Raw genomic sequence first — 26,764 nt, forward strand, 5'->3', positions numbered from 1 at the left:
TCGCAAAATCGTTTAATCAGTTGGCCCTTGAAAAACTATCACATTCACATTTTATAATATTAGTATGGAAGTATGTATTATTGCTATTACTACAAAATGGTGTTTTACATTAGTTCAAATCTGTAGTTATCACGTTTTCTCTCATATATTATAAAAAAGACACAAGATTTAAATACAGACTATAAATATAGCTAATCTAAATTTAAACACTGTCTAAATTAAAACACCGTTTAGTAGTAATACCGTATTTGTCCTGTTATTTTTCTGACGGTACTCTAGATATTAGGGAAATCTGTGGTTTGCGGCTGAAACGGAACCTTACTGAGTAACGGGGTAGAATGCATAAATTCATGAGATAAGTTCATCTAGACGGACGAATAATTTTATGTTCATTAACATTTGCATGAATAATTATTCATTTATACGTATTCCGCTGGAGGCGCTAGTAACCTATGAATAACTGAACCATAGTCTATAACATACATTATAATTGTAATGAAATTGATCGATATAGTGAGGGCAACGGACGAGAAAAAATATCGATTGATCTATTGCAAGCTGCTCCATAAATTCTTGTTTATTACAAGATTATTAATATAGCGATTATTAAGTTGCTACGTTAATGATGATTATTATGAAATTTATAATAGTGCTTGTTATCCACGTCTTTGTCTGCGTTAAGAAGCATTTTTCGTTAAGGACTAAGACAAAAAAAATTGCCGATGTACTAAGGTAATTTTCCCAGAAAATATAATAATTACATCCCATAGCCCTGATAGTGGCTTTAAAATAATAATAATAATTAGTTAGCCCTTGAAAAATCATCCTCATATTATAAAAGCGAAAGTGTGTTTGTTTGTTAGTGTTTGTCCTTCAACCACTCGGCAACGGATTGACGTGATTTTTTCATGGATATGGTTAAAATCTGGAAACTGAAATAAACTACTTTTATTCCGGAGAATCCGGTCAGTTTGTCTGGCTGCTAGCTTGTCACAGCCCAACCATTTAACCGATTTAGTCAAAATCACACTAATATTATAAAGGCGAAAGTTTGTATGTGTGTGTGTGTGTGTGTGTGTGTGTGTTTGTTACTCCTTGACGCAAAAAGTACTGGACGGATTTGGCTGAAATTTGGAATGGAGATAGATAATATTCTGGATTAGCACATAGGCTACTTTTTATCCCGGAAAATCAAAGAGTTCCCACGGGATTTCGAAAAACCTAAATCCACGCGGGCGAAGTCGCAGGCATCGGCTAGTACAGATATATAGCTTGCTTCCCGGGGATGGACATAAGCTACTTATTATCCTGGAAAATAAAAGGGTTCCCACGGGGGTTTTAAGATACCTACTAAATCCGCGCGGATGAAGTTGCGAGCTACTAATAAAAAAAAAAATATGTGTATTCTGCTCATTTGGTGGCAGTAGGTATAATATAATAAAGTTAGAATATTAAAAATTGATCATATTTCAAATATTTATTATAAAATGTTAACGGTGGTTAAACACTGTATCAGTGGGGAATGTGAGCTGATTGTGAGGAGTGGTTCATTTCCGCGCGAACAGTTACAACCAGTTGTAGAAAAGACATCAACGGGTGCAGGACCGCTATCCCACAAATTGCGTTTCTTGTGTTTCGTGTCCAATTCTAGGGTTCCGTACCTCAAAAGGATAAAGGAACCCTTATAGGATCACTTTGTTGTCTGTCGTGTCTTTCAAAACCCGTCGGGCATCAAAACCTATTGGCTACTTGGCAATTGGCATTGACATAGAATCATGAAATGTGGCAGATATCAATAAGACATTGGCCTTATAGCAAAGTAAAAGGAATAATACGAAAACCGTGAATTTGTGGATATACACAAGAAAATGTAATTTCTTGTATGATTGTACGGAACTCTACTATGCGCGAGACCGATTCACACTTGAGAGGTTTTTTATAAGTTTTAGATTTTTATCGATAACAGGTTTGCACGTGACTACGATTTTATCTGATAATACAGTAATAATTTGTTATTTGAAGAATTATCCATGACTAACATTCCGTTTTGCTATGGGTATCTATGACAACTAGGCCAAATACAAAAATCAGTCTCTCACGCGAAGGTTTCCGTACCATCATAAAGGAAAAAAGACTTTAATTGTTTTAATTTTCATGGCGGCCATTTTTAATAATTATTAAAAATAAACATTCTGTGAAAATTTCAACTCTCTATCTATTACGGTTCACGAGATACAGCTCGCTGACAGACAGACAGATGAACGGACAGACGGACGGACGGACGGACAGCGGAGGCTTAATAATAGGGTCCAGTAGGCACTCTTACGGAACCTTACTTACATATCTGTGCCACAGTTCGTTCAAATGTCGACTCTGGTCTAAAGACCATATTATATGTCCAATAATTACCAATAGGTAATAACTATAATAGAAATCGAAAGCTTTTTCCCATAAGCTAAGTAGGTACGATTTAATATACCTATAATATTCATATTGTAAACTGGTTGCACCGCGCAATGTGGCGGTCTAGTGATAAAAGATAACTAGCCACCTCAGGGCGTTAAAGATTATCATCAGTGATGTTGATATGACAACCACGGTTATGCGTAAAAGGTTTTATATTTCGAGGCTTGGTCAAAGAAGATGCGTAACGGAAGCGACGCACGATGGCAATATTATTATTTCGGACACACGCGCCGCCGCTGTCATGACATTACCTACTAAACACTATGAAAAATTACGTCGTCGGCTACACGTGTCTGTCGCAGGGGGCTCGGTAGCGGTGCCATACATTTTTCCCGCGTAAGACTACTTTTGGAGCTTTTTAGAAGTTTTAATACAAGGCACAGATAGTAACTTTTTAACTTAACCTTATCTGTTTAAGTAAATCTGTCAACATTGTATGGAGATGTCAAATCACGACGTTTTCCTATAATTTAATCTCCATACAAAATAACTTACGCACAGTGTGTGCCTATAATGAATAAAAAATAAACGTTAACTTGAAAAATAGGTCTAGTGTAATTTTTCAAGTTAAGCTTTAGTGACTAGAGCCTCTGTCAAAAGATACCAACACTACGGAATACACGTAAACCGCGCTCCGCAGTGTGCCGTGCTCAAAGATTAGTGGCCTTATTGCATACATCACTCGCTATTCAGTGTCACTATCTGCCGCGCTATTGCCGTTGTGCATCGCTGCCCACGCGCTTTGTATTTGACCAAGCCTTTAATGCCGTGGATACATTCTCTTCAGGGTAAGATAAATTAATAGTTGTACATGATTTTTATAGATAAAGATAAACTGACTTTTAACGATCTATTAAAAATAGCTTGAACAGGTAAATAGATAAATAAATATTTTTATTAGAGAAGAAATTACCAACGGGAAAATAAAAGATTTTTATCGCAATATAAATCATGAAAAGTCGTGCTAATAAAGCAAGAATTTCAAAATTAGTTACGCGATAATGAGTAATAGTTCATCGATGTGATAATTGGGAAACCGAATCAAAAACTTTTTTTTTCATATTTTATACTCATAACGAAGTTATGAAGCGCTAACTGGAGGAGATACTAGGTGAGTCAGTGTACGGAATGATATTATGTTAAAATGACACTTAAAGAAAGAAAGAAAGAAACTACCCTTCTAGTACCTATGTAATAAAATATAAGTAACATTTTGTACCTACGAAATATATTGAGTAAAATAAATAAACCCGGCTTTGCTCGTGCTGAATATCTGAAATGAAAAGCCTTTGATGAAAAATCTCAGACCTCATAGTTTGAGCTGTACGTTGATATTGTCAGTCAACCATAGATTTTCCTACGAACGCATGGATTTAGCATTAAAAAAAAACTAAATCCTTTCTTAATGGGAGTGTACAATATAGAAAGAGCCTACATGCTAAATAATATGAAGTCTTTTTTTTATTCACTATAGGCAAGCGCTTGACCACAATCACACCTGATGGAAAGTGATGATGTGGTCTAAGATGGGACGCGTTTACCTAGAAGGTGCCTAAGTCTCAGCAGTTTGAGTCGCACGTTGATTCAGTTAATACCAAAAGCGATTAGAGAACTTACATTAACCTATTTCAATTAAAAGGCTTAAACGATGGCTAATGGAAGCTTCTACACAACAGATGATTTTTTCAATTTTAAAGAATAGGTTAAATATAAATAATAATAATAAAACGTTTATTTCAGACCATTATACATAGTCCATATTTATGTGTTAGTAACATTATTTACTTAATCCTATATTAGTAGCTAAACCTAAATCAAAGTGTTAGTAACAATAACTTAAAAACTATGTTTAGTACTTACTAACTATAAAATTAATATTGAATTGCATGCCTGATTATGTAGGGTGAAACATTTCTGCCCGCGACTTCATCCGCGTGGATTTAAGTTTTCCAAAATCCCGTGGGAATTCTTTGATTTTCCGGGATAAAAAGTAGCCTATGTGCTAATCTAGGATAATATCTACCTCCATTCAAAATTTCAGCCAAATCCGTTCAGTAGTTTTTGCATGAAGGAGTAACAAACATACACACTCACATACAAACTTTTGCCTTTATAATATTAGTGTGATTATCATCTCATTGTAAAAAATGTTTCTGCAAATAAAGAATCTTGAATCTGATATAGATTAATTAATCCTTTATTAATTCAAGTTAATAGCATCATCCATGGCTGCAATTACACTCAAACGAACAAATTGCTCTTACAAACTTAGTAATGGACACAAAACTCTACGAGAGCAATAAAATAAAATGACACGATGCGGTTCAATCCGATTCCATCTTAGTGGATGCTGGGAGCTCGAATAGAACGCACGCGTGAAGCGAGCCTTACAGTACCGGCCCGAAAATTACGTGAAAACTTTTACGGAAAATTCATTTCAACAAAAGATTTTCCGTACGTTTTACGACAATTTTCCGTACGCGATCGCTTTTTGTTTATTGAAACGTGGACTCTTTGTGGCTGTGTTTTTTTTATTTGTGACTTTTTCCTTATTTTTTAATTTCGTAAAGTATTGAGGTAAAATCGTATGTGAAGACGTAAGTTTGTTGCTATATATTTTTTGTTTATAAATGAAAATATTCTTCACGCATTCATTCATTTCATTCATTATTATAATTACAAAATATTTATAAAATTATTAATTAGATAATATATCCATTACAACATTATAAATTCGAAAGCGTGTCTGTCTGTTACCTTATCACGGCCTATCTGCTACACCGATTTTGATGAATACAGATAGCTTGTATCCTGGAGACGGATGTAGGCTACTTTTTAAATCAAATCAAATCAAATTTATTTATTTCGAATATGGTCTTTATTAAATTTCTTTATTCTAATATGCGAATATAGGAATTAATTTGGGAAAATGGAAAATTTCCCATGGGTTTTTTAAAGTCCTAAATCCATGCGGATCAATTCGATGGCATCATCTAGATAGGTATAACTAAAGTTATATGGGTATTAATGAATAATTTATTCAAAACATAAACTTGGCAAATCTATCAATATAAAATACAAAGTTAAAAAAAAGTAAAATGCGCAGTATCATTCTATTAAATGAGAGTTATAAAGGCTAGTTTCTATCACCACTTGTATCTACTGATTTTATAATGATAGTTAAGCAACGGTGCTCAGTTGAGAAACAGGGTGGATGGATGATCTAAATAATAATTATATAAAAGGAAAAGATGACTGACTGACTGACTAATCCATCAACATACAGCTCAAACTACTGGACGAGTCAGCCGAGGCCTGCAGATTTATATGACGTAGACATCCGTCATAAAAGGATTTTGAAAATTCAACCCCTAACGGGTAAAATTAATTTAGACTTGACTTCTAAATTATTCCCAGTTCTTGACTTCTAGTCTTGTAGTCCATTCGAAGTCGTGGGCATAAGTTAGTAAAATATAAACTGGGGTAAATTGAAACTAAAATTATGTTTACACAAATTCCTTTAAAGTTGCAATCTTAGATTAAATCCGTACTAATATTAGACGGGTAAAAAATATGTCTGTCTGTCTAAGTATTCCCTTTTTACGGCTCATCTGCAAAGAGTTCCCACGGGATTTTTAAAAACCTAAATCCACATACAGAAAGTCGTGGCGCCACCTCGTAAAATAAATTAATACCTAGATACTACGTCGTAAGAAACAAGTTAGATACATGAAAAGTTAGGTTTAGAATTTCCACCTACTTGGGGCCTAGTTTTATGTTATGTATATATTTGGTAGGTATATTTTATAGTTTTCTGACGATACCAAATTTCACAAAAACCAAAAACATGCCAATGAAGCGAAAATTTCGCTGCGCTCGTAAAAGAAAGAAGGCAGCGTGCATATGATAATAATATGATCTATTTATTTTGCCTTTTTGCTTTAGTAGGCCTTGTAGTAGGCATAAACAATTTTTTGTCAACTCCGTACTTCGATTTTAGTATTACTGATGATGCCCGCGACTTCATCTTCGTGAATATAGGTTATTAAATTCCATGGATACTCATTGATTCCCCGCAACAAAAATAGCCTGTCCATCCCTGAAATGCGAGCTAACTTTGAACTAATTTTGATCAAAATCTGCTTAACGGGTGGACCATGAAATAATATCAGACAGACCGACATACACACTTTCGCATATATTATGTTAGTAGACCATATCAGTATGGATGGAATGGGCTTAGAAAATGGGAATTTTTACCTGAGAATGAATGAAAAATTTTCAAAATGAGCGGAAAGAAGTAATTATAAATAACATTATTGAGTTGTTCTTGGAAATAGATTTTTTTCTTAATTTAAAATGTGTAAAAGACACTTTTTCAAAAATATAACGGAAACCTAAGATCACTTCCGCTGACTGTCTGTCTGTCTGATTTTTTTAATAATTATCATAAAGAATGTACTTGATTAGGTTTACACATTATTAGAAGGTATTTTCTACGACAGTTGCTAGAAGAGAATTTTCGTAGCATAAAATTAATAGACTTTTAAAATAAATTAGTTATCTATCTTATTGCAATCAAGTGTCGAATCTTTTACCGAAATGGTCTTTATCTGATAACGAACAAATCGACTAGGTCTCGCACGAGACGATGTCAAAGATCACGCTTAGGTATGTATCTAGACTGGTATAAAATTCAAATTTTTGTATTATTTATGCTAAATAAGGAAATCTGTAGATATCGGTCGAAAGATATCCAAATAGGTAAAATGTAGAAATCAGTATGACCTACCTACTCGAAATGTTGATATATAACTCAAAATTTAAAAAACCCCCGACACAAAAACCTCTATAAGAAAAGTAAAAAAGAGCTGAAAACTTTCAAACGGCTGAACCGATTTTCTTCAATTATAATAGTTAAGAACACTCTTGATGAAGCTACCTTCCAAACAAAAAAAAACTAAATTAAAATCGGTTCATTCGTTTCGGAGCTACCATGCCACAGACAGATACACAGATACACACGTCAAACTTATAACACCCCTCTTTTTGGGTCGGGGGTTAAAAATCGAATAAACGGATGGGCTGTGAAAAGCTAGCAGATAGACCGACGGACAGACTTTTAATATTAATAGACGAAGCCGTGGGCATAATCTAGTAACATTATGAAAGAGAGAGGAGTCATGACACATTTTATTTTTATTTTATTTTTATTTATTTGGGACAATAAACAATTACATATTATATATTAAAGCTATAACTTAAATCTATCGTTCAATATTAGTAAATATGTAATCAACTACACTATCCACAGCTTAACAATAGGACTAGGGCGATACAATGTGAATAAACTTCTTAACCTAATATTAACAAAGGACTGTACAGTAATTAAAAATATAAACAACTAATAATATTATGTGGTTTTATACAAAACAAAAAAAAAAGAACAAAAACAAAAAGTGACTGTTGTTTACAAAATAAGGGAGAAATAGTTAGAGAAATCCTTATCATAAGTATTGAATATTTCGATTATTAAATTTTTTCTTTTTTTAAAATATCAATAATAGCCTTTTTATATCTACCTTCAGACAGGGCAACATTCAACAGGGACATTATTTATAGAACCCTACTTAATTTCCTACTTTTTTCCACCCGTCAAACCGCAGTTCACAGTTGAGTCATGAGTGTGGATTGTGGTTTGATTCGCTCTAGTTAATCCGGAGAGCAGTTACTATTGACTGTCAAGTGACACTTTTCATAGCTTTTTAATTGCTTTTTATACTCTTACTTGACTCGTATAATTAATATTTAAAGCTTTAAGCCTGATTATAGTTTTCTATGCGCTTTGCGAATAAATTTAAAACGCAAGTGAATTACCAACCTACCTAGTTTATTTCACCCATTCACCCATTGACCTTTTTAGTTTGGAGTTAGTTATAACCTGCCGATTTTACTAAGAAAACTGCCACCAATATGTAATAACACATTTTTTGCCGCTCGCCGCGCCGCGCTGTGGTTTTTCGCTCAAAGCGGAAAATCCGTGGATAGGCTCTTAAAACGCATCATTTATCACCAGGTTAATTTATATTCAAAGCTTGAAAAAGTAAACAAATAAAGCAACTAACACGCAAAATTAACATTTGGAATAGACGGTTTATTCAAATTAGCATTTTGTCACCTTACTAGTTCGTTTGATACATTTTAAATTGATTTCGGCTTCTGATAACAAGCACGAAACACGGTCAAATTCAAAACTATGTAAAATAGTACTACTGGCACTACATGAACCTATCTCTATGTATGTATATATACGAAAAGCATTCAGGATTTTATAAATTTTAAAATATACATACCTATTACCTAAATTATAATTTTATGATTTCAGTTTCGATTTGTATACCTAATGTTATTTAGTTCAGTATCTTAGATATTTAAAAGGAATGTGCAATATCCACATAAACTCAAGACAGTTTCAGGATGTCCTATTATTTGGTTCAAATAAAGACTTAAAAAAAGTGTAATGAAATAAAATACAAATATTAGGTATACGAAATATCGCTACTAGTCCTAACAAAAGCGTAAAATATTTTTTGCACTGAAGTTAGTGTAAAGCTCGTGCCAATTAGAAAAATAATGTAAGCCAACCCTGTAAAAACAATTCATAAAAGGTACCTATTAAGCTAATAGAGTAGGTACTTTCCTTCTGTCACTCAGTAGGTAGGTGCAGAGTTTGATTCTCGTTTGAATATCAACCAATCAATCTCAATTTGATTTTGTAGGCCCGTTCTAGAAACTAATATCTATATGTCTGTGGTTTACCAGTTTTTCATAAAAAATTATTTAAAAATAGCATGGGTTTAAAAAAATTATAACTATGTAAATTCTTGAAACCGTGTAACTTCGAAACTGAATATTTCAACGAAAATCAAGAAACCCACTCATATCTAGTTATGCTAGAACGTATCTACAAAATTTTATTGAGTTTATTAGTTAGTATTCAAATGAGAGCTTAACTACGTGGAAACGAACTACGAGACGTTTAAAAAACTTATCCCATCGAATCCAACAGATTCATTACAAAAACTTTTAAAATGTATTTCAAATCCTTCTTACAACCTGAATATTCGTCTAAGAGAAAAAAATCGCAAAAAGTTAGAACCTAGTTGTTGAATTTAAATAATCATCTTCGGGATAGGCAAAGATGGTAAGGCAATACAGCCTGGTAAGTCAACAAAGTTAAAACATTTTGCAAGATCTTTCGTCAAATTAAGCGAATCTAAAAAATGATTCTTTAACAAGTGCAGATTGCGTGAAGTAAAAAAGGCGCAGTAATGAGTTCTTTTCCGTCGTCAGATCATATTTTTAAACTCGTTATATTAATTAAGGCTCACTACACACCTGTCGTCGCGAACTTAATTTCGTCAATTAACCTTTTTTTTAATTTCCTCGTTCTCTTACAACATGGACCAGATTTACCGAGTTTCATAACAGAGGTTGATTGGATTTAATGGATGATTAAAAGTAACGATAGGTATTTTTATGATTGAAATCAAGTTTCAATATTATTACGAATGATTTCATAGTTAATTAAATAATATGACTAAGATTTCAAAATATTATATCTATCTATTGATTCTTTTTCACATTTTCTCAGGGACCAAAAATATCCTAACTTAGTCTGTACCAAAATTCGCTCAAATTGGTTTTATGGGTGGACCCTGAAAAGCTATCAGACAGACAGACAGACACAATTTCGCATTTATGATCATTATTATGTAAGTATGAATTATTTTCTCGCTCATCGTATGACTTTTGAAGTTGCTAATTAGGTGAAGTCGTATTTTATATCATCGAGATACCTACGGAGATAATAAACAGAAGCAGCCATTTTCATCTAATTGGCAATAAAACTTTACAATTCGGAAATCATTTGCACAGTAAAACCTTAAAAGTATTAAGTGGGCTATTAAGCTGTAAATCATAATAAATTAATTTTCATAAATCTATTAGGTTTCAATAAGCCAATAAAAAATAATTGGTTCGGTAAACTTTTTTGGGATGTTGACGTATTGCGTAAACATGATTAACAAATTGATTTACAAGCGATTTTAAAAAAAACGACGTGTTTATTGCAACGTACAAAATTGGTTAATTACGAGTCGAACTCGCACACGAAAGGTTCCGTATCACCGTGCAAGAAATAACACTTTTTGATTTTTTTAATTTTCATGGCGGTCATTATGATTTTTTGTTATTAATTGTTGTTATAGTGGAAGTAGAAATACATGTTTTGAGAAAATTTCAACTCTCTACCTATTACGGTTCACGAGATACAGCCCGCTGAGGAACAGACGGACGGACGAACGGATGGACACCAGAGGCTTAGGGTCCCGTTGGCCCTAAACTCTATCAACAATGAGTTGTAATTTTACTAGAGTAGCATTTAATTTCTAGCAAATTCCCAGTAAAGCGATGGCCCTCCTTTTACTCAAGTAAGTCTATTTATTATAAGTATTTATTATAAATAAGTCATTTTATTCAAGTAAGTATGTTTGATAGAAATTATGAGTAATATTTACAAGCATAATAAATTCTATATAGAATTATTATGATTGTCATAAAGATCAATTGTACAACAATTATTTTAATTAGAGCAGACAGAACCGGTAAAGATCTAGTTAAGTGATAATAAAAGTAGAAATATTCCAGAGTACAATAAAAAGAACCTATGAATCACCAGAGTATACATAACCGAATAAAATTTACAATTGCTCACGGCAGCTCGTTAGACGCTCCGATTGTAAACCGATACTTGCCAACCGATTTATTGGATTAAGACAGTAAAAAACAACTGGTTTGAAATCTACGAGTCAATATAATTTGTTTTGGTTATCGAGGCTGGCCGGCACGGGATTGCTGACTTTGATTTGTATTTTCTGTGAAAATTAAAAGTTAAACATGTTAGAACGCACTCAAATAAAACTCCAAACATTGCATAATCACACTAAATATTCCTCTAGCACCAAAAATCCTAGACCGCTTAAAAACACACCACTCATTACTCCCCCGTGTTGCCAACCTATCCAGTGTTTCCGCTTTTTATTCTTCAAATAAAAAAACCTGCCAAGTGCGAGTCAGACTCGCGCACCGAGGGGGTTCCGTACTCGGTTAATTTTTCCGACATTTTGCACGATAAATCAAAAATTGTTATGCATAAAAATATATAATAATCTGTTTTAGAATATACAGGTAAAGCCCTTTCATATTATGATACCCCACTTGGTTAGTTATCTTACTTTGAAAATTGAATTATATTTTAATTTTTTTAATGATGTAACCACATATTCACGGTTTTCAGATTTATTCCTTTAGGTACTTGTGCTATAAGACCTACCTACCTGCCAAATTTCATGATTCTAGGTCAACGGGAAGTACCCTATAGGTTTTCTTGACAGATACGATGGACGGACGGACGGACGGACGGACAGACAGACAGACAGACAACAAAGTGATTCTATAAGGGTTCCGTTTTTCCTTTTGAGGTACGGAACTCTAAAAATGAAATAATTGAAAATTAATAAAATAATAATCGAACCTTACAAACAATTCGCAGTTTGAAGAGACGCGATTTGTTATGCGCTTTAGACTTTCTGGAGTAAGATTTTTAACTCTTATTATGATTTCATAGACAGTTGGTGGCAACAAAGTCGTATAGGCCGCGTGTGCATTTCTCGTCTCTTACGCATTTCAACGAGAAGCTACCTACCTTACATTTTAAGCAAACTAAGGAAACTAAAGTATAGGTACCTACTACTAGAAAAGAAGAGAGACGAAAAGAGAGAGCACTGGAACACTAATGAATCTTCACTTATCAACGCCCAGCGAAAACTTTTGGACAAGGAGAGCTAAAATTTTGCAGAGCTGAAGCCGAAAAGGCCGAATTTTATGAAATTCCCCCGGGATAGGGAATAAAGAGAATTCGTATTTTCACCGAGCAAAGCCGCGAACGGTCGCTAGCAATAAATAAATACATCAAATAGAAAGACGTAGAAAAAAACATAAAGATAACAATACGGTATTGAAAATCAATAAATAATCATTAATTAGTTTATTATACAATAAGCGCTACGATTTGTAGCTGCCCTGTTACATTTACAACACAACACACAATTACATCGCAGCGGGGTGCTGGCTCTATAAATTAATTGCACTCTGAGTAACATTGATGAAATGATTCCTCTACACGTATGAATGATAAATGGTAGACAATCCAAACCACACGGAGGAAAGGACCGGGAGGCAAAAGGGATGTTGAAAGACAAACAAACTGATGTAACATCATAAAAACAGTAGGAGAAAACTGGATGGATCTTGGGACGGAGAGAGAGAGAGAGAGAGTAATGGAAGAAGTTGGAGGAGGCCTTTTACCCGAGAACATATGTTTGTACGATATGGGCCCCATATCGTACAAACATACATATTTTAATCAATTTTTTATTTATTTAATTATAGGTATGTGAATAAATGGCTTTTTATTTTATTCACACGTACCTATGTTAAGAGAGTTAAATAAAACACGTTAGGAAGAGTAAATTTTTAAGGTCTTACGTTAACTTTATAAAAAATAATATAGTCATGTATCATAATATAATATACTAGCCAATCAAACTCAATCAAATGGAGATACATTCTAGGAAATATGTCTGTAGGTTTCCTAATTTCCTACGAAATACTCATTTTCAAAGTAAGACGGTCTCAAGAATTTACTAACATCATTGTAGTTAAGTGAATGCCCGGCTATATCCGGCTGAGTTTATTGTTGGTTCTTCTCAGACCTGGGCGCGTTTGGAACCTCGCAGCTTTAGTTTTTAATCTACGTAATTAATTTTCACTATTACATCATTATCTTACAAATCCAACAATTGACAATCAAAAAATGTGCAATAATAGGTACCTACCTACCTTGAACAAAATAATGATTTGACTTTTTGTTAATTTGATCCAGCGTGTAGAGCAATCATAAATGCTTGTACATGTTGCTTGCAGAAACACTCGGGAAAAGTTAAGAAGAAAAAGATAAAGCAATATAATAGCTAATTAGTAATTAATTATTTATACAACAAATAAGCTTACAAATTGCACAACAAACCCCACTATTAATCTCACCGCGGGGTGCCTTGTACTTAAATTAATTTATATGCACTAAGTATAGTACTCAGCTTTCCATAAACCAGAAAAAAATTATTTCCATACTAGAGGATGCCCGCGACTTCGTCCGCGTGGTCCAGTCTTTAGGAATCCCGCGGGAACTGTTTGTTTTCCGGGATAAAAAGTAGCCTATGTCCTTCCCCGAAATGTATCCTAAGTCTGTACAAAATTTCATTAAAATCGGTTCAATGGTTAAGCCGTGAAAGCGTAGCAGACAGACAGACAGACAGACAGACACACTTTCGCATTTATAATATTAGTATGGATAATGAATATAAACCATCCTGACTAATATTATAAAAACGAGGCGTATCTGTCTGTCTATTAATTTTCACGGCCTATCCGTTTAACTGATTTTTATGAAAGTTACGAGACAGCTTGTATCCCGGAAACAGATATAGACTACTTTATATCCCGAAAAATCAAAGAAGATTGAAGTCGCGTGTAAAACTGTACTAAATTTTGTCAAAATCGGTTAAACAGATAAGCCGTAAAAAGATAATAGACACATAGACAGGCAGGCAGACAGACACACTTTCGCATTTATATTAATTAATGCAGTATAATATTCAGTTGCAATTGTCTTACAATAAGGTCTCACTATAGATGGTAAAAATACATAAAAGATGGCTGTCTAACACGAATCCAATGGCATCGGATATAATCACATATCACGATATAAACTATGTATTTATGGCAATCATTATAATTTTGTGACGCAGTGATTTGAGACTGTCAGCACGAAAGCATATTATAAGTACACCTACCTATATAAAACAAAACAAAGACAAATTAAAAATTAATAAATAAGTAAATTTAAAATTTATAACACCCCCGACAAGTGAAGGGTTACAGTAATAACTAGAAAAGAGCTGATAACTTTCAAACGGCTGAACCGATTTTATTGGACTATTACAGCTAAGAACACTCTCGATCAAGTCACCTTTCAAACAAAAAATCTAAATTAAAATCGGTTCATTAGTTTAGGAGCTACGTTGCCACAGACAGATACACAGATATACACGTAAAACTTATAACACCCCTCTTTTTGAGTCGGGGGTTAAAAACTGTTTTGATGTAAACAAGATAAAGTTAAACAGTTAACCCCGACTACTACCCGCTAACTGCCGATAGATAGCGATAGATAGGTACATTTAGTATAAAAAAATTTTCAAAAGAAAAATAAAACCGACTTCAAAAACCAAAAACACTAAAAAGTAGAAAATAATTTTTGTTTAGCTACACATGTAATGTACCTAGGTATGAAGTCGAGCGAGCATATTAAAACAAAATTAGAAATCCAAGAGTGAAGCTCGCCCGACTTCATACCTAGGTACATTACATGTGTAGCTAAACAAAAATTATTTTCTACTTTTTAGTGTTTTTGGTTTTTGAAGTCGGTTTTATTTTTCTTTTGAAATTTTTTTATTTCACAATTTTTAGTGGCCCCACTGTACTATAATATGCTATGCCCAGTTAAAACCCTACTGTTTACTAAGCTATTACAGTGATCGCGAGCAATTTGCTCTTATCCATTGAGGAGTTCTGTTCTCCATCTCCGAAGATATTCATCAGATCTTCACCAAATTTATATGGGACTACCTGCACAGTATACCCTTTCAAACAAAAAAAAATATTTCCAAATCGGTCCAGGGGTCTTTGAGTAATCGGGGAACATACATAAAAAAAAAAAAAGATCCCGACGAATTGAGAACCTCCTCCTTTTTTGGAAGTCGGTTAAAATTATTTCTCTTTCACTCGGTGTATTTTAACACTGTACTATATTTACAATACTAACTCAAATTTTTTTCCTCTTTCATTTGATATCCCAGAATCCCACTCAATACAATAGCAAAAAAAATTTGGAGACCCCCACTTTTTGGCTGTAACATCCGTTTGGTCGATTTCTTTCGTATAAAATGTAGCCGATATCACCTGGACCATAATAACGAATCGATTGACACCTCATTCATCAAAGTCGGCTCACTAGTTTAGGCGCTACGGTGGAACACACAAATACAAACCTACAAACAAACATACACACATACGTACATAGACTGCTATAAAAGTACAACTCTTTGGCTTGGCCGTAGTCGGGTAAATTGAAATTGACCTTTGAAAAAACATTTTCAAAGGTTAATTTGGTTAACACAAACTCGGGGCATTTTTTGTACAACTAATCTAGCTGTATTACCAATCAGTATCAAATAGTGATTACGGATTAGTTTCAACCTATCAGTTACTTACGATAGTATCAATATGGACGTTTGATCCAGCTCCATATGTCTATGAGTCATGATTATGTGCATTGTTAAGTAAATAAGTTGAGGCCACGACTTTGGTCGTGATCTCTGAAAGGCTTTATTTGACTAGGATGCAAAGCAGCCTGTAACTTGATTTAGATTATAGCGCCACGCACAGCGGGAGGGCTCTTCTGTTATATTTTATATCAACCTACTATAGGTAAAAGAAGTAGGTCCGGTTCTCAATCTGAGAGGAGACCCGTACTCAGTAGTGAGCCGACAATGGGTTGATCATGATCATAGATAAAAGAAGCTGTGATAGTCTTGTGGCCAAGACGTTGACTTCCTATTGGGGATCAAACGCAAACGTTCCTAAAACGCAAATTTTAATAACTTAATAGTTGCAATTAAGTACTTTGAAGGCTTTCGTGATTGTGAATATTTACGCACGAAGTTTCACGGGTTAAAACTTGCAAAATAAATATAATTATAAGTATTTATTATTTAAGGGCATAGATAATGGACAGATAAATCGATTAGTTTTAGATCTAAAACAATAAATAAAAGAATACTATTATTCTTGCGAAATACGTTTGTATGGAGAAGCTCGTAAGAAGTCAAACGAGCGTGACAAAGCTTCTTCATGAACGCTCTGTGATCGTCAGTCCAGAAATTGTTCTGACAGACAGACCGAGGAGAACATGTAAACTCACCCAAGTAAACCCAGAGATCTCGCTTCACTCGCTCAACTAGCACGTTCCGCGTTTATTTATGAAGGAGTTATACAAGCATATTAGTTGTACTACCATTGAACGAAAATAAATTTATATTATCATAATAATGTTGTTCCTAGAAGTTTTGCGCAGTGAACCGGAACAGTGAAAATTTGGGAAAGATAAAATACGAAAACTTTTTAAAAATATTCTACAAACGTAAATTAAAAATTTCCTACACTCCCGACAGGTAAGGGCTGAACCGATTTTTTTGGATTATAGCTAAGAACACTCTCGATCAAGCCGCCTTTCAAAAAAAAAACTAAATTAAAATCGATTCATTCGCTTAGGAGCTACGATGCCACAGACAGATACACAGATACACACGTCAATTTTATAACACCCCTCTTTTTGGGTCAGGGGTTAAAAAGGCTGCCTTCTGCGAAAAATTGCATTTGGCCTAAAACCTTTATTTTTCTTGCGAACGCGTCCCATCTTAGGCCAAATCATCACTTGCCATCAGGTGTGACTTTTCAAAACTATGTTAATTATACCTATATAGGTAAGTATAGTGCATAACTGAGTAGGCTCCTGAGGTAGTGGAGTGATGCGGGAGGTTGACAGCTGTCACAAGCTGATAAATCACTGAGCTCTCGCGTGACGTCATCACACCCCTCCCATGCCCCTCCCGCACCGCTCCACTACCGCAGGAGCCTACTCAGTTTTGCGTTGTGTCTGTAATCCATACTAATATTATAAATGCGAAAGTGTGTCTGTCTGTCTGTCTGTCTGCTACCTTCTCACGGCCTAACAGTTTCACCGATTCTGACGAAATTCGGTATAGAGTTAGCTTATATCCCGGGGATCGACATAGGCTACTTTTATCCCAGAAAATCAAGGAGTTCCCACGAGATTCCTAACAACAAATTTGGTACCGAGGTAGCTAGCGTCCCTGTGACATAGGCAACTTTTCATCCCAGAAAATCAAACTGTTCCCACGGGATCTTTAAAAACCTACATCAACGCGGACGAAGTCGCTGGTATCCTATAGTAACTAATAATATAATTATTATATGAAACTTTATTTAAATCGTATATTTTCAATACTGTTACGATTATGCAATAAGTCATAAAGATTATTCGGAAGTCGAAGTCGATTTTGTATGTAGGTATGTAGGTATATTGTCACCCCATAAATCTCCTCAGAGTGCAAGTTACTGGTGAACACCATAAAAATTAAAAATAAACTTTATAACCGTCAGTCTGAGTGCAAAGATTATTACGTCTTTCATTTAACACTAGATATCTGAAGTGGTCCCGTTTGCATACCAAATGCTCTCATTTTATCTTATTTTGACATTAGGAAAACGTTCATCTAAATTTCTAGGTCTTGGAAATAATAAACGTGACAGCTACCGTTGCAAATTGATTTAGTTCACAACTATCTTTGATTGCTTACATTATTTTAGTAGTTACTTCTCATTAATGGGTTGGATAATAGCTTACCTATAGAATATACAGGGTGTAACGAGGACGCTAGCAAAAAAAATTGGTTGTCTGTAAAGTCGGTTTACTGACGATAGTTGAACGTGACAACAAAGGCCGATTGTGCTTCTTTGTCGCTCGTTTCGCGCTCTCGCTTGCACTTCAAGCCTTACATGGAACGCCTCAGAGCGAGCGAGGTAACGCCGCATGAGTCATGTTTTTTCGTGCGTGCAGCCGGCTCTATCGAATTATAAGACGTTGTCACGTCAAAATTTAGCGTTATTACTATCTTAACACAATCCAATTCCAATAACCGTTTGCCTCATCTTGGAGTTTTAGTGATTCAAACCTGCATTGTTGGTATAGCGTGCAAAGCATTGACTTCGAGTGGCGTATTTACGGAAGTTCGTTGACCTCTGTCACATGTTTTTTGCAATATATTGTGAACTTTTAAAAAAAGAACAGATTTTTTTTATGGTATCATATCAGTAATCATCAGTGCTATCACCTGTGTTCGTTTTTGCTAGCGTTCTGGTTACACCCTGTAGATATCTACAAATGGTAAGCTGATCGGGAAATCGTGTTGAGTTTCTCATTAGCTGGGTTCTCACTAAGCGCGGCAGCTTTCCGAGGCATTATGGACGCGCCTCAGCCCTCGCGCAAAGAAAAACCAGCCAAGTGTGAGTCGAGCCTACTCTTTTAAGGTTCTGTACATAATTCAAATTCTGTACAAATCTGTCTGAAATATTTCATTTCCGAACAAGACGTGGCAACAAACCGTAGAAGAAAACCCCAAAAATTTTTTGTACCCCTGGCATACCCCTTCCAGGTTAGCCCGCTTCCATCTTAGAGTGAATCATCACTTACCACCAGGTGAGAATGCAGTCACGGGTTAACCTGTATCACAAATAAAATAAATAAAAAATAAATAATTTTCTCATTCAGAGTTCCTAGCTAATATTGTTCTCTGAAAATTGTATTGCTCTACAAAAACTAATATGGGACTTGACTAGCCAAGATTTGGTCAGTGTCTTGATCTATTCATTTGTTATGTATGACCTAATCCTAACCATGAACTTACTAGATTAAACGCTATATACAATATCCTTACATCTAATAGCTAGTGATTTACAAATCTATATAAAAAACCAATTGTCTGTCCGTCAGACATAGGATTAACTAAATTGGACACGTCGGATCGCTAGTATTGTTTTTTGCTTTTGCATAGGTGGTCTGCGTGCTTTTTATCCGATTTCTATTTCGTACCGTTTTAATGGAATACCAGATTATCGTTTTTTTTAAATCAATTTATAAAAACTATATTTTTTTACAAATAGGTACGTCCCTATAGTAGTCACAGAAATCCAAGAGATACCTATTACTCATTTTAAACTTTACTGCTATTATTCTTTTCTTCTACTTAGTACCTACTTACATTACTCTCAAGAGACGAAATTGACAGACAAACAAATACAGTTTGTAAATGCAGAGACGATTATTCTTTATTTTAAGACTTGTTAGCATTAGATTGGCATTAGATTAATCATATAGATTACGTTTACGAGTATAATTGGATAATGTTTTTCGGACGTCAGTTTATATCGATACTATCATAATATTTGTCTGCGGATTAACTTCTTATAAAACTACAATACTTTTAGGGTTCCGTACAACGGGACAACGGGACCCTATTACTAAGCCCCCGCTGTCCGTCCGTCTGTCAGCGGGCTGTATCTCGTGAACTATAATAGATAGAAAGTTGAAATTTTTGCTACTTTAACAACAATAATAACACAAGTGTAAATTAAAAATTTATAACACCGCCGACAAGTGAAGGTTACAGTTACTAGAAAAGACCGAAAAGACCTGATAACTTTCAAACGGCTGAACTGATTTTCTTGGACTATTCCGCGCCTACGATCTAAAGTATCTGAGTTTTCCAAAACATCATTTTCAAATAAATAATTATGTATTTAGGCAACGTCCATCTTGACAGCTTGACATTTGTCAATTGATATAATATTATGAACCTAACGGTTATCTAACCTTCTTTTCTACAAGAAAACTAGAAAAGAGCTTATAACTCTTAAACGGCTGAACCAATTTTTTTGGATTATAGCTAAGAACACTCTCGATCAAGCCACCTTTCAAACAAAAAAAACTAAATTAAAATCGGTTCATTCGTTTAGGCGCTACGATGCCACAGACAGATACACAGATACACACGTCAAACTTATAACACCCCTCTTTTTGGGTCGAGGGTTAAAAATGGCCAACATGAAAATTAAAAAAATGTTATTTCTTGTACATGCGATGATACGGAACCTTCATGTGGGAGTCCGGCTCGTACTTGACCGATTTTTTACTGTATGTTCGGATATATCGGATAATTGAAATGCAATTGCATTTTATGAAACATGAGACGAGGAATCCCTGGCATTTGGGCCAATAGTTATCATGTGTTATTAAAAGCCCAATTTACACTTTATTAGAAACTTGATACACGTTTTTCTCGCACACTAGGTATTTCTTTACGAAACTGAAAAATATAAGAAATATTTCGATTTATTTTGATTTGCGCTTATTCTTATCTAATTTATCAGCAGTAGTCTCTTCATATCACTACCCATATAATAATGCGAAAGTGTGTTTGTTTGTTAGTTTATTGGTTTGTTGATTTGTCCTTCAATCACGTCCCAACTCCCAACGGAGCAACGATGGGTGATATTTTGCATGGGTACAGTTAAAGACCTGGGGAGTGACATGGACTTTTTCCCCGGAAAATCAAAGAGTTCCCATGGGATTTTTAAAACACCGAAATATATGTGGATATCATTTAGTATATGAATTTCTAGCTGATGCCCGCGACTTCGCTCGCGTGGATGTATTTTTTTAAAAATCCCGTGGGAACTTTTTGATTTTCCGGGATAAAAAGTAGCCTATGTGCTAATCCAGAGTATAATCTATCTCCATTCTAAATTTCAGCCCAATCCGTCCAGTAGTTTTAGCGTGAAGGAGTAACTAACATACACACACACACACACATACAAACTTTCGCCTTTATAATATTAGTGTGATAAAGAAAACAAAATTAGTAAGCTACCTACATTTACAATACATTTTCAACACTAAATAAACACGTGTTCATCTCGCATCTACCCATATTAATTAACATGTAAAGATCCGACTCCCGATATCGTTGAAATATTAACCACTTTACTAGTGACTTTTGGTTCAACGAGTGTTTAATACAAGCCATTTATCCGGTTAAAAGCCTACATCAATTTAGCGTAATGTGCCCACAAAAACAATATTCATTTTGCTAAATTAAGTAATGAAGTTATTAATTTTGTTTAATTGGTCAATCCTATAATATTTAACCTTTTGTAAATATAATATTTGCAAGTGACATTTATTTGAACTGGCTATAAATTATTTCGTACTAGACTTAAAACCTATTAATCAATAATCTCAACTTGTGCCTATTTATTTAAGTAGATATTACCTATTAAAGTAGATGCTTTTGATTTCGACTGCAGAGTAGCATCTCTCTACAACCTGTTTTAAAATTGATTAAAAAATCTTTCACTGATTGAGACTTGAGTAGATAGATTTCTGTAATAAAAAATTGATTTTCTGCATTGCTTAAGATCTACAAGTGTAAATTGAAAATTTATAACACCCCCGACAAGAGTTACTAGAAAAGAGCTGATAACTATCAAACGGCTGAACCGATTTTCTTGGATTATAGCTAAGAACACTCTCGATCAAGCCACCTTTCAAACAAAAAAACTAAATTAAAATCGGTTCATTAGTTTAGGAGCTACGATACCACATACAGATACACAGATACACACGTCAAACTTATAACACCCCTCTTTTTGGGTCGGGGGTTAAAAAAACCTATACTCTCACCTATCTTTCGTTGATATAGTGTCTAATTACTTACAACTTAGTAGTTTTAAAGAGAAAAAATAAATTCATATTATGACTAGCTGTGCCTCCGCACTTTGCCCACACATCCAGCAACAATACAGTGAAAGCTATAATTACAGAGAGTTATTATTGTCGATCTGGGTTTATAGCTTGAAAGTCGATTTGCGTTAGCGAAAATAGATCCTAAAATACTTACATGTGTTTTATACAATACAAGATAATACACAGATACACACGTCAAACTTATAACACCCCTCTTTTTGGGTCGGGGGTCAAAAATTAAACAATCACTCGAATGACCATTCACATAGGTTCTCAATTATTTTGGGTGAGTGAGAATGGGAACCAATTTTTTATGGATATTTTTTGCCAACCAACAACTCGAATAAAAATGATCAAAAACTAATATCGTACTTTTATCGCGTTTATTTTTGAAGATTTTATTTTACTCAAAATGCTGATAAAATATTTTATCGTATTTTTATCGCCTTATACTTATAATTCAAAGCTTTTACTACTTATAGTGCTATAAATTAGGTAGGTAGGTGACAATAAAACTAATAGGTACCTACTTAGATTTTTTAATTTTAATTTTATTGTTTATAATATGTAAAATTTTAACATTTCTTGCAGTTAACTACAAGTAAATCATTTACTTTTTTATAGGTCTACAATTTCCAGAAATAAATAACGGAATCAAAAGCGTTCATAAAAAGAGATCGTAAAGAAAGAATTATAGCACTTATATTATTTATATCACGTTTTCATTTTGCGACACTCTCAATTAAGGGATAGTCGGAAATGTGAAGCAAGTTATAATTACACCATAACTTAGGAATTCCATGTTGACAGTTTAAATATCGGGATACATAGGTTTGAATGAGGTTGCTAAGCGTAGCACAGCACGCACTGCAGTGATAACTACAACCACTCTGTCAAGAGCGTAACAACAAAGACAAAATAAGGGGTTGAAAATTAAAAAATCCTTGATGTTGTTATTAGGTTTCAAAAAACCCCTGTGGCAAATTTTCTCATTCTGAAAGGAGACCCGTGCTCAGTAGTGTGCCGGCGAAGGATTGGTCATGGTAATGATGATTATATACCAATCCTATGAACAATTCATTCAGAGTGCAGATCTGTTCTCTCAGTTTTGGCATAAGAGTTGCAAAGCCTCCACCATACTTATATTGTAAATGTAAAAGTCTGTCTGTCTTTCTGTATGTCTGTCTGCTAGCTTTTCACGGTCCAATACATAGTTTAACCGATTTTGATGTAATTACTTACATACCGCGGACGGACATAGGCTACTTTTATCCCAGAAATCAAAAAGTTCCCACTGGATTCACAAAGGCCCATCCGTTTAATCAATTTACATGAATTGTAAAGAGGTAATTTGCGTCCCGGAAATTGCCATAGCCAACTTCTAATCCCGGAAAATCAAGGAGTTTCCACGGGATTGTTAAAACCTAAATCCACGCGGACGAAGTCGCGGGCATTATCTAGTTATTATCATAAGCCCTTCATAAGTCTGTTAAGTTTATTATTAATATGGATATGGATAACCTTATTTTATTAGTTTCAAGGCTTGGTAGTAAATGTACTTGGTAGTTAATATATTATTAATCCATTTAACAAAATCTTTTGGATTAAAGACATGTCCTGCATAAGTAGAACGGATGGCACTCCTACCCACAGCTTCATTAGTGTTTAATTATCCGTCGAGCACTTGCTTCAACGGGAATCGAACCCGTATTCCGCGGTCATACAATCCATGACACTTATTGATCAGAATCGCCTGAGTGTTACAGAAAAACTTGGCTTCTTGTACACCCATATCAGTCGAACTTAAGTGGGACTTGTCATACAATTTCCTACTCTATTGTCTGTAAAATTGGGTGTAAAATGTGTTCGTGTTTTGAAATCTGATTGTTGAATTGATTTAAGAAAATCTTTATACTTGCAAGCGATACGTTTGTTATTGTCCAAGTATAGAAGTATTGGATCGTAAAAGAAATGTAAGGTTTCATTCATGTAGATAACATCTGTTTTATACCCCTTCCTAGAAAACAGACAGTAAGTAATATACCAAAAATAATTAAATATATCCAAAATATTATATTAATTACCTTAGATGATATCTTGACAGACACAATAGACGGAAAGACAGACAGACAGACAGAGACAGACAACAAATTGAAAGGGTTCCGTTCGTTCCTTTTGAGATAAGAAACCCTAAAAATTGGAAAAACATTCAGTTTTTCATCCCCATTTATCTCTATCAATACTTAGAAAGCAAGATCACTCTCACGGGTATTTTGACACACATTTGGCTTATTTAGACTTAAAAGTAACGTTCGTTTCCATCAACGGCCACGGGTTTCATTGCATTCAATTAGCGGTTAAGTGTATAATCACTGGCGTTCAACTCTAATAGTTCACAATTACCAATTTGTTTTATAGGTTGCCTAGATATCTCCAGTTTAACCGTAGTGATTACATTCTGTATGGGTGGTATCCTTTAAGCCTATGATAGACCTCATCATCATCATCGCGTGCCTTCTACGAAACGAAATTTGGCGATCATCATCCGAAAAGCTTCTCTATTAAAAGCCGCCTCTTTCATGATAGACCTAATTGCATAGAAACTGGCAACTTGTACGCTTCTTTGAATGTATTATGAAGAACTGTCAGGCATGCAGATTTTTAACCCCCGACCCAAAAAGAGGGGTGTTATAAGTTTGTCGTGTGTATCTGTGTATCTGTCTGTGGTATCGTAGCACCTAGACTAATGAACCAATTTTGATTTAGTTTTTTTTTTGTTTGATCGAGAGTGTTCTTAGCTATAATCCAAGAAAATCAACCGTTTGAAAGTTATCAACTCTTTTCTAGTTACTGTATGTAACCTTTACTTACTTTGTTGAATTTCGCGGGCAGACCCGTCGCATCCACCTTAACTTCAGAAAGTATTGTAAATGAAATAATATACAGTCATAAAAGACACGTGATTACACGGTGTTTCATTAAAAATCGGGCCCTCTCCATTCACAATTTGCCTCATAAAATATATAAAGCCGCTCATTTCATAGTTCATTAAATGTAGACATGTTTGGAGGTATTAAAGTGTCAATCGATCTGTCAAGGCCCTATACATTTTCATTGCACGAAACGTCGGTATGCGCCTTAATAGCTTAAGAGATAGTGAACTAGATATGCTTGTTACTTAAACAGAGTATAACGTCTTCAGCCTCACTAACGAGTAGCTCCAATAGTATGGACAAGTGGTTAAAGTTACCTTAGTTAGTTATATACAATTCCTGTTAATGTGAAACTTTGACCGGCAATGAAAAATTGGTTGTGCAAGTTAGGATATTCTAGCTTTGTACCAACCAAAAGGCAGTACTTACTACCTTTTTTGTAGGCACCAAATGCTCACTTCACAAAGGCGTTTAAATAAATAGCAACTTTGCATAGCACTGAGGTCTAAAATATAACAAACGACTCTCCTTCAATCGATTCATGTTTTTTTTTGATTCCATGTGAACTCTTTGTTTTCCCAGACAAAAGTAGCCATGTCCTTCCCAAGATGTAAGGTATCTCAGTACTAAATTTAACGGATGAGCTGTGAAACCTTTAGAACGACAAAAAACACGAACTGAAACCTATTTTATGTTTTCTGAATTTAAAATGCTCTTCGGATGATGATGAATTAACTTTTACTAAGCGAGCACCAGCTCTCATACTATCAAGAATATTGACAAACGATACGGATTACGAAATTACGATACTAATAAAATGAAAAGAGATACCTTGACGAAACGATGAGGAAAAGGGAATTTAGCCATTTAATAAGCGGTGGTAGCCAGTAGCTTCGGCCTGTTAGATGGGGGGGTTGCGGCTTTTAACATGGTCCTTTAACATTATTTCTTATTAATTCATTAATTCTTATTAACACGCACAGTCGTTATGTGCGTTTTGATAAGAAATTAAATATCTTGTTATAACGGTGAAGGAAAACATCGTGAGGAAACCGGCATGCCTGAGAGGTGTCCACAATGTTCTCAAAGGTGTGTGAAGTCTACCAATCTGCACTAGGCCAGCGTGGCCTAGTGCGGGTTGTTCTCATTCTTAGTAGAGACCTGTGCTCAGTTGTGAGGCGGCGATGGGTTATTTATGATGATGATGAACTTGTTGCCTATGTCTCAAAACTTTTTGAAATAAAAGAGATTTGAAAATTTGTAAAAAATTTCTTGACAAAAACCTGGACCAACATAGGCTATTTTTATTTTGTAAAGAAAACCTAAATCTAAACGGAGGTCCCCTTTTTTATGGTGATTAATTAAAAAGTCTTAGTGGTGTTTTAAAAGTAAAATCCTGACTAACTGACTAACTCATTTACGCCCAGCCCAAACCTTTGGACCCAGAAAGCCGAAATATTGGGCATAGGAGGAGGTTAGGGATACCGGACACTTTTGCCAAGCGAAGTCGCTAATCTAGTAATAATATAAATATTACAATGTTCCTAGTATATTAAACCTTTCGCTAAGCCGTTCATAATGAGGCAGTTGATGAATGGCGCTGGTTTGACGTATTGTATCATCGCTTTATTGCGCTAGTGCGGTAATTTATTATGTCACGGAACCACTCATTACCGCCTGTGACACCCACTTCGCGTATTTACGGCTCTGTTACATTGTAGGTATATGTATATGGATA

General features: G+C 34.7%; 1 protein-coding gene across 3 annotated transcripts in view; it reads left to right on the forward strand.

The window, feature by feature from the left end:
* Nucleotides 1–4,822: 4,822 nt before the first annotated feature.
* The window catches only part of LOC123865473 (protein Wnt-7b-like), a 90,392-nt gene continuing 68,450 nt past the window's right edge, over nucleotides 4,823–26,764 (forward strand). For all 3 annotated transcript variants that reach the window (XM_045906523.1, XM_045906522.1, XM_045906524.1), the window contains exon 1: nucleotides 4,823–5,063. The gene's annotated coding sequence lies outside the window, so the exon portion shown is untranslated. The remainder of the gene's footprint in view (nucleotides 5,064–26,764) is intronic.

This window comes from Maniola jurtina, chromosome 5, assembly GCF_905333055.1.
Source record: "Maniola jurtina chromosome 5, ilManJurt1.1, whole genome shotgun sequence".
NCBI lineage: Eukaryota > Metazoa > Arthropoda > Insecta > Lepidoptera > Nymphalidae > Maniola > Maniola jurtina.